Here is a 9,565-nt window from a genome sequence, read left to right on the forward strand (position 1 = left end):
ACTATATTCAATATTTAAATATTTTTAAAGATTTTGTTTTCTTACCAAAGAATCTTCTTGGATTTTTGTTTAACTGTGTGCCTATGGGATTTGATGTAATGCAGTGTTTCTCAACTTTGACAATATTGAAACTTTGGGCTATATAACTTTTTGTTGTCTTAGGGTCCACTTTTCCCCCCCAAAATGACCTAAAATCCCAGAAGGGGGAAAAATAGATGAAAAGGAAGACCTAGTGAGTTTATGTAAGAGTATGACAGGAAGACAAGAGGGTGGTCCTGTACATTGTGAGGTGTTGACGGCATCCCTGGCCTCTTCCCTTTGTTGTTAGTAGCACCTCTCATTCCTCCACACACCCCACGCCCCCACTCTAAGAAACAAAACGTCTCCCAACTTGCCAAATGTCCACTGAGGGACAAAACCACCTCTAATTGAGAATCACTGAAGCAATGCTTTGTCAAGGAGAAAGCAACAAATATTTACTGTGTGCCTGTCAATTATGAGCTATCAAACTGTGAAAATGTTGTGCTTGCTTTTAAGGAAGTTCCAATGCACATGGAGTTCCAAAATTTACTTGCATTACCACCTAAAGAGTAGAAGATTATAAATACAAAGTCAAAGCTATACATATCCTATGTAAACATGCATACATATATTCCAGTAATTCCAAGTAATTACTAAGATGATCCCAGTTCTGCAAGTTTAATTTTTTAATGTCTGTTTATTTTATTTTTTTAGAGAGAGAGCAGGGAAGGGACAGAGAGAAAGAATCCCAAGCAGCTTGTGCTGCCAGCGTTGAGGCTGATGCAGGGCTGGAACCCACTAATGGTGAGATCATTACCTGTGCCAAAACCAAAGCTTAACCAACTGAGTTACCCAGGCACCCCCACCCACAGTTGTACAAATTTAAAAATGAAAGGAACTGCAATGAAAGAATTAAGAAGGTCTTTATGGAATAGTTCAATTTCAGCTGCATTTTCAAGGTTGTGTTTAGAGATAAATCACTGATAAAAACCATTTGGTCCATCTCTGTAAAGGCATGAGTAATGTGATTCTAGAAAGGAAGGAGGATTGTTTAAAAAATAATTGGGAAAAAATTCTCTTTCCATTTTTTCAAAAGAAGTTATGCTTGATTCATTTGGGAAATAAAAAAATATTTCTCTATAATTACGGACATTCATTTATCTTTCAAATTTTAATCATACAATGTTTAAAGAGTCTGAAATAATATTTTGTAGTTTATAAACCTTAAGCTGTAGATTTGGAGGCTTAGCAGAAACCAGGCTAACAAGTCAATATATTGAATAACTATCAAGATAGAACATAGCATAAAGGCTCTGGTAATTTGGTTTTTATTTTCCATAGGTAGAACTCATATTCTACATGTCAATTCTTTTTTTTTTTTTAAAGTAAGCTTTCCACCTGATGTGGGGCTCAAACACATGATTCCAAGATCAAGAGTCTCATGCTCTACCAACTGAGTCCCAGGTACGCCTATACACATCAATTCTTAATCTGTTTTGATTTTTTTAGAATTTCTCTAACTCTCTGAATATTACCGTTCTCAACTTTATATTAAATAATAAATAAATGTAAGCAATTAACATCCCAAGCCAAAATGAATAAACTATAACAGAAAGATTTTCCATCATTTGTCCTTAATAGCTACTATTAATTGAGTCCTTAAGACTAGGCACTATACTAAGGACCTCACAATCATTTTCTACATCATCTATTTTCATACATAACAAGTATAAAGACATGACATTTTTAAATCTAGTGAACCTAATATGCATACCTCTACATGAAGAAAAGTTAGTTAGGAAAAACAGTAACTTCCTAAAATGTGTTGATCTTTCTCTATGCTGATAGATGAATTTAGAGATAAGCATTTAAGGAGAACAGGAAGTTTAAGAAAATATCTAGTAAATTTTCTCATGTTAATAAATTTATACCCTCATTTTGCATCCCTGTCCTTCCCTGCTGTATTGCATTTTCAATGAACTTCAAAATATGCTACAATATTTTTTAAATTTGCAGATATACTAAAGCAGGCTTTGTTTTATCTGGAATAATTAAGTAACCAAAAGTTTATTTTTTTAGAAAAAGAAAAAGAAGACTGAGATTCTAGTAATTTAAAATCTTTATCTGTCTTAAAGAACCAATAGCTAAAAACTCAAACAACTTGAATATTACACAGTTGGATTAACATATATAAAATGATGCATTATAGCCTGTAAATATTGTCAACAGTCTTATTTTCTGCTCAGTCTCTCAATTTTAATATGGCAAAAACAACTGCCAAAAGGGGGCAAATTACATCTGTCCTTGCTAAATGCAAAACATCTACTAAAAAGAGTTGGCAGTAAGCAATAATTTTGATCAATTTACATAATAAATTCAGGGAGAGATGGGAACATGCTGACATGCATTATCCCAATCTTACAAACTTGGATTTATGGTTCTATGTTTATTTTTTATTTGAGAATATTCCTCCTCGAAAGCAAGGGGATAGTACAATAACCTCAGAAGGTCCAGTTCGTATGTGTAACTTCAAATACTAGCTACACGGAATGTTGGATAAAAATGTATTCAGAGACAGAACTAACATTTTAAAATATGCTGTAGAAGGAAGGAATGGATTGTACATTACCATACACTTTTCAATAACAAAAAATTCACCATTATTGTCAATGAAATTTTAAATTTCATAATAAGTAACTGTTTATGATTGTATAATTATAATTACTAAAGTACTAATTAATTATTCAGAAAATTTGAAATTAATTTTGCTGTCGCCTACTTTGTTTTTAATGAACAAATCAATCGCTCCAAGATTTAAAAAGTGTTGGGCATTTGATACCAAACTCATTGACCCTCCATTATTATTTTCCACTTACGACTGGAAATTAGCAATGATGGTGTTAGACATGTATAACATGTTTCATGTAAAAAGCTGTCTTACTGTTGCATCTTTATTCAACATCAACTTCCAGATGGGAACTATTTTTCATGGTTCATAAAGCCAAATCCAGCTGCTACATTTGGACCTACATAAGGAATCCACATTTTATTGCCTTCTCAGTGCGTATAAAACAATTGCTGTTGTTTCTTTAGCCGTGGTGCAACTCACTCTTCTCAGTGCAAATGAGATATCCAAAAAGAACTTTTAACGTCTTTATAGTTGATTACTTAGCAGTGCTACGCGTAATAGGATCCTGGTTTTACAACATTTTCTAGATATCTAAGCTAGCTTAAACAAAAACAATCTTCAATGGTAACCATAGATTGACTGAATTACCAAAAGTGTTCATACAATTTCCTATTAAAACCCACAATGGTTATTAAATACTTCTGTAATCTTAGCTTTATTAAGAGACAGGAAGGGCACAGTTTCCTTTCCCTCCTCACCCAGCTAATCTGGTTCTTTGATGGTCATGCGTTTGGAATAACCATGGGGTTTCCACCACATCATAGTCTTCTCACAGCTAAATGGAATTAACCCTGTCAAGCCTTAAAAGAAGAAGGGAGGGAAGAAAGAAAGAAAGAAAGAAAGAAAGAAAGAAAGAAAGAAAGCAAGCATTTCATTCATTCATAGAAATACCTTTGAAATTTATTGTGAGTGAATACCACTTGTATTAAAATACAGTCAATTTGTGCACAGGACAGTTTTGGTAGGGCCACCGATGACAAAGAAACATCAATTTCAGAAAAGGGATTTACTCAGTTTGCAAAATTACCTGTGCTTATGCTTACTTACTATCTATAGACGTCAAATGTTTGGTATCCTCTCAATTAAGTTCATTAAATAGTTTTTAGACTCTGAATTAACATCCGCTACTCTTTTTTAGCCAGAAGACCTAAAATCCCAGAAAGGGGAGGGGGGAAGATGGAAAAGTGAGTTAATGTAAGAGTATGACCAGGAGGCAAGTTTTCTATGAATCGGGAAGCACAGACTGTAGTAAATGGCTGGATAATCCCCATCCTGCTGAGTGGCTCCCCCAGAGGTCTGATACAGCGCCAAAGCCTCTTACGCATACTGAAACAAAGCTTATTTCAAGCCGAATTCAGCTCCTAAAGCCACCATACTGCTCCCCGACAACCTCCAGTTGCAGTGCCTCTGTATTTTTGTTTCCTGCTGTTTATATTTACTTGTTCCCAAAGCCACAATAACTACAAAAACAAATACTTGTTATGCAATGCTTTGTATCGATGCAGGTAAAGTGCTATGCTCCTTTTTTTTTTCCTTGCCCATAGCTTGTGCAAATAGGTTTTTAATATATCCTGAGATTAATTTGGTAATTATAAACCAGTTTAGAAACACTCGTTAAACAACAGGTCACATAGTCACCGTTTCTATTCCAGAATAATTCTGTTTTGACCCTTGAGCAAAGATGAGCAAATGTGTATTCAGAAAGAAATTTATTTGAATCGTCCACTTCCTTTGCCTTGTCAGGTCCCAATTGATATTCTGTTTGGATTTTTACTGCAATCTTTTTGACCTTTGGCAAGGGATTGTGCTGATTTGTCTGATTTAAATGTTTGCAACAAGCTTTTAAGTTATGTTTTAAAATCGAGCTAAATAGAATGTAGGTGATTTCAGGAAGCTATTTCTATTTTTAAGTCAATTCTATTCATTCTTCATAAAAATAGGATTATATCCATTGTGGCTGCATAAATACATAGCCTGTAGAAGTGTTCGCAGTTTCTCTAGTACAAGAATGTCACTGAAATCCTCTAATGTAATCTGGCAGAGGTAACAGTACCTTTTTATAAAAGGAAAACAAATAAAGAAGATTAACTTAAATGTAATCATATGTAAATTTCAAAAATGGAAAAATGGACTTTAAGCTTCTTATTATTTAAGGCTAATATAAGCACTAAGAATATCTGGGTGGTGAATGTATTACATTTCATTTTAAAACTCTATACTCAAAAGGAACTTTGGAAAGCAACAGGAAAATAATATTCCTTCTATTAGATTGAGATCTAGATTCCTCCAGGGTTTATCTTTCCACCTATACTAAAATCAGATTGTTCAAAACTGGAAAACATGTAATTGAATGCTAATTAAGCAGAAAATATTAAGTCACAAGGTTAAATTATTTCATGACTGCATCACACGTATAAGCTTCGAGAATCTATCTAGTTATCAGGATATACACGCCTTTTTTTCTTTTTAGATATTTCTCCTTGTTTCTCCTTTACTTAGGGAAATTTCTCAAATCCAGTATAGTTGACAAATTTAAAAACTCACCGTATTCCTTTCCAGAAGTGAATGTTCAGTCCTGGAGACCCAAGACTAAAAGAAACACACAAAATAATTAAAACAATACTGCAATGCACATTTTTAGCTTCAACTGTGCTAGGAAACCACAAGCTTATTTTCAGATTCCCTCTTTTCGAACCTATCATGGATAGCTTCATTTCTAGTCTTAGAGTCCCAAACACCAATATGAAAAGTAGAAACTATTGCAAGACAGAAAAAAGGGTGTGACTTCATAGCCCAAAAGAATGTAAAAATATAAATAGGCAAGATAAGGTATGCCATTTCATTTCATTAGGTTTATAGCTTTAACCAACATTTTTGGCAACCACTTATTTTATTTAAATGACTAATGTTTGTTAATTCCATAAAGATTACACCAAGCAGAAGACATTTTAAACCACAGTTTTAGTAAGTCCATTTTAAATGTTTTAAGACAAAAAAGTAAATGTTTTACTAATTGTATTTTAAGTGAAAATAGCAATCAGTCCAGGCAAAAGAATGAAAAATAAATCAGCTAATGCGAGATTAAAAAGTGATCCCATACTTCTAGAGTGAGACTTGGAGAAATGACAGAAAGCCTATTAAAGAATTGTTATTTCTCTTGAACGTATTTGCAGTTATATTGTATTATTCACATGACATTTACAGCATGATGCCCTTCCATTTTCTGTATTCATCTTTTAGCACCAAAGGTGGAAAGTACTGTGGGAAAGGAAAAGACCAATGGTTCTCAACTGGGGTCACCTTTGCCCCCCAGAAGACATTAGCAACGGGTGGAGACACTTGTGGCTCTCATTTTGAAGCATGGGGTGCTCCTGGCGTCTGGCAGGGAGAGGCTAGAGGCCCTTTTAAACATTCCACAGCACAAGAGCAATCCTCGACAATGTAGAATTCTCTTGCCCCAAATGCCAATAGTGTCAAGGTAGGAAGAATAAAGCAAAACAAAAACAAAAACAAGACAAAACAAAAGGATCCTCAATTGAGCTTTTCTTTTTCTATTGCTTCTCTCCTTCCAGGAGATTTATGAATGAAACACATAATAAAACGATTGTCATAATTACCTCCTTCTTGATTTTATTGATGCCTCTAATTTTCCCTTTAAAATAATTTTTCAAAGTTCCAGGGCTGTTCTTGTGGACATCACTTTGGTTTGGAGTGCTGCCTCTTTCTCCTGATACTTTAAATCTCAGGTGCTAATTTTTTCTCCATCTTCAGGATCAGACCCTCTTAGAGGCAAAACCAGAAGTTTTCTGGCCCTAGTCTATGGAATAATTTGTACTTTTAAAATAGGAGAAGGCAGAAAGGGAGAGGCCAGGAACCACAGTATCCCTAGAAATTGTCTGGTAAAGTAGCTTTACAAGGATGTCCCCAGTAGAATTGAGCAAACTAGACGCAAATATGGTAGAAAATTCTAAACTCATATGAACTTTGTTTTCTCTTGTTTAGAAACAAAGACAAGAAACACAATAATCTTCCAGCCTCGCACTTACCAAACTATATTCCTGAACAATTGCTCCTCAGGAAAAGGTCTCAGTGGTCAAAGAATATTAGCAAACGTACTACTGCCATCCTTAGAGATTCTCCATACACATTAATATATTGAAGGTTTTGAGAAGTGATACGATAAAAGCTGTATTTTGGAGTTTTAATTAATCTAGTGTTTCTCAAACTTGACCAGAGGAATATTTTATTGTGTTCGGTTTTATGATCTTCATTGCACCTGTTAACATTTGGGAAGCACTAACCTAGTTTTTCTAAAATGGAATGAAATCATTCCCTTTCATCTCATCCTAAAGAGCATATAAGTGTGCATATGTACATGCAGCATAAACCATAACCTTTTTAAAGATTAATAAAGAATAACTCTGAATGTTCAAAAGCTGTCTAGCTAATGCTGCGCACAGGAATTACTAAAGATGTTCAAGAAGTTAAAACCCATCAGGTAATACAAAACACTCTCCAATTAAAAATATTATTTCCAGCCAAAGCCAGAAATGCTATCTCATTTTGCACACACATGAGCCTGACCGAACATACAAACTGAAATTATCAAAATTATTTCTTTCAGGTAATATTTCTATAAATGAAATGATTTTGATCACTGCATAATTTGTAAACTTAAATATTGCACATTCAAAACAATATGTATTTATTCTTTTCATTTTTAAAAATTTATTTCATTTCTCTATCACTCTTACAATATATATTAAGTATGTCCATTTGGTCTGCTTCTGAGTGAAAATAAGGGTTAGCAGAGTAATAATAACAAAAAGCATGTAAATGCATCCAGAATTGGCCCACCAGTTTTATATATATGTAGTAGTTCCCTCCCAACAACACTGAATGAGCAGTAAGCACAATTACTATTCCCAGTTGAGAGGCAAATTCAAGCTAATGGCATACTTTTAACTACTGTGATAGATTTAAGTGGAATGAGCATTTTACACTTAGCAAACACTTTACAAACATCATCTCCTTTGTTTCTCATAAAAGGAATATTTGTAAGGTAGGTATTATTCCTCTAGTTTTCCATATGGAGAAATGGAGAAAAAGAAGTAACTCGCCCAAGATCGTAAAGCCAGAAGATGAATCCGACACGTACATTATCCAGGGCCGCTCCTGTAAGCGATGCTGCTGCGGCCTTTTAGGCCTTGGGGAAGCTCTCCAGGCTCGCTCCCAGCACTCCTCGGGGGCAGCTGGGAAGCACTTGCTAAACTCTGAGCTGTTCATCCTTTGTGGTTTAGCTTGGCTAAGAGATGAAGAGACAGTGGAGAATAACAATTATTTGGATTCCTGGAAATACTTAACAGGTAAAAATGACCTGTACAAATAATGTATTTATTAAATAGAATAAGGTCTTCCCACATTTCTAGGGGGAATTTTCTTGCATAAATTAACTTTCTTAACCTTCTTCCAGTGTTCACTGGTATTTAATAATGTGTCACTTCCATGCAGCTATAATAATGATGATGACAGTATTAAGAAGAATAATGAGGGAAAAAGGAAGATAAAGAAATAGATATAACAATAGCAAACATTTTCCATTGATTTTATATTAAAACAATATTTGGCCATTTAATTTCTGGAAGATGAGTTTTTAATAATTAGCTTCCTAGACCTGATACAGGTGAAGTAAAAAGAAATAAATGGGATTTTTTTTCTTAGTTTTAGTATTTTGTGTAAGAAACATTGCAAAATGCCAAACGAACTCCAACAAGAGATCTTATTTTTCTTACCTTAATCTAATTTCTCACAGAAAGGTTAGACTAGAAAAATATAACATATATTGGTTTAATTCATAAGCTGCCTCCTCCTGTAAATAATATTTTGGTGACCTTAAATATTATATCAAATTATAAAACCTAAAAATAAGATGTTTATGCCTAAAGTGAACCAGTAAACTGGCTCAAAACACAAAATATTTCTATCACTATATAAACTGGTTCTGAATATTTTAAATTGCAGCACCCACTCACATTCTGCACTCTACCTGTCAGTGTGCTTAGCTCCCTGCATATACATTCATCACAACTGTTGTATAAATTATTCTTACCATTGATGCAGTGAGAAAATCCCTAGTAGTCTCTCTACTATGGCTAAATTATTTTCTGAGATTTAGGGTGACAAGAATAATACTAATAGAGGACATTTAGCTATTGTTTACTTTGTGTGAAGCACTTCGTTAATTTTGTTCAAGCCTCACAATTCCATTGGAAAATGTATTATTATCAATATCATTATTACTATTAGTGACAAAGCAGAGGCTCTAGTCATGCAGCTAGCAGAGATGAAACTAGGAATTATAGCCAAGCATCTCAACCTCGGAGAGTTTTTAACCACTATGTTATCCTACACCCAGGAAGCACCAAACAAAGCCTTGACCTTGGCATTTCCCTCATTTACATTTCCCTCTTTGTGTTGTCAGAGCAGATCAGTTTGCCAGGGAAGTTTCAGAACTCACCAGACTTCCTGGAAGAACTTCAGACTAGGGATGCCTCAGAGACCATGCCATATCAAACCTAGCTCCCAAGAGTCATTCCAGTTTAAAGCCACATCCTAGAGCTTCCCAGGAGCTGTCTTATGGGGGAAGGAAACCATTAGTCAGTCACCTGAACATCTGTAACATTGAACAGCCATTTCAAGAGCCAAAGATTTGCCCAGTACGTTTTAGGCCCTCTCTTGGGAACAGAAGGTCACCCCACTGGTTTATAAAATTGAAAACAAGCTCTTAGTCAAGTGATGGATGTGGCTTCATTGCACAAGATGTTTCCTGAGTAATGTCATCCTGCTCTTGGATAC

At 34.6% G+C, this 9,565-nt stretch overlaps 1 long non-coding RNA gene across 1 annotated transcript; it reads right to left on the bottom strand.

Moving 5' to 3' along the window:
• Positions 1 to 3,588: 3,588 nt before the first annotated feature.
• On the bottom strand, positions 3,589 to 9,337 carry LOC115292796. Its single transcript, XR_003909138.1, has 4 exons — positions 9,228 to 9,337; positions 7,869 to 8,015; positions 5,255 to 5,299; positions 3,589 to 3,857 (listed from the first exon to the last, which is right to left on the bottom strand). It is a non-coding gene; the product is annotated as an uncharacterized LOC115292796 (long non-coding RNA).
• Between the last annotated feature and the right edge of the window lie 228 nt (positions 9,338 to 9,565).

This window comes from Suricata suricatta, chromosome 5 (assembly GCF_006229205.1).
Source record: "Suricata suricatta isolate VVHF042 chromosome 5, meerkat_22Aug2017_6uvM2_HiC, whole genome shotgun sequence".
Lineage (NCBI taxonomy): Eukaryota > Metazoa > Chordata > Mammalia > Carnivora > Herpestidae > Suricata > Suricata suricatta.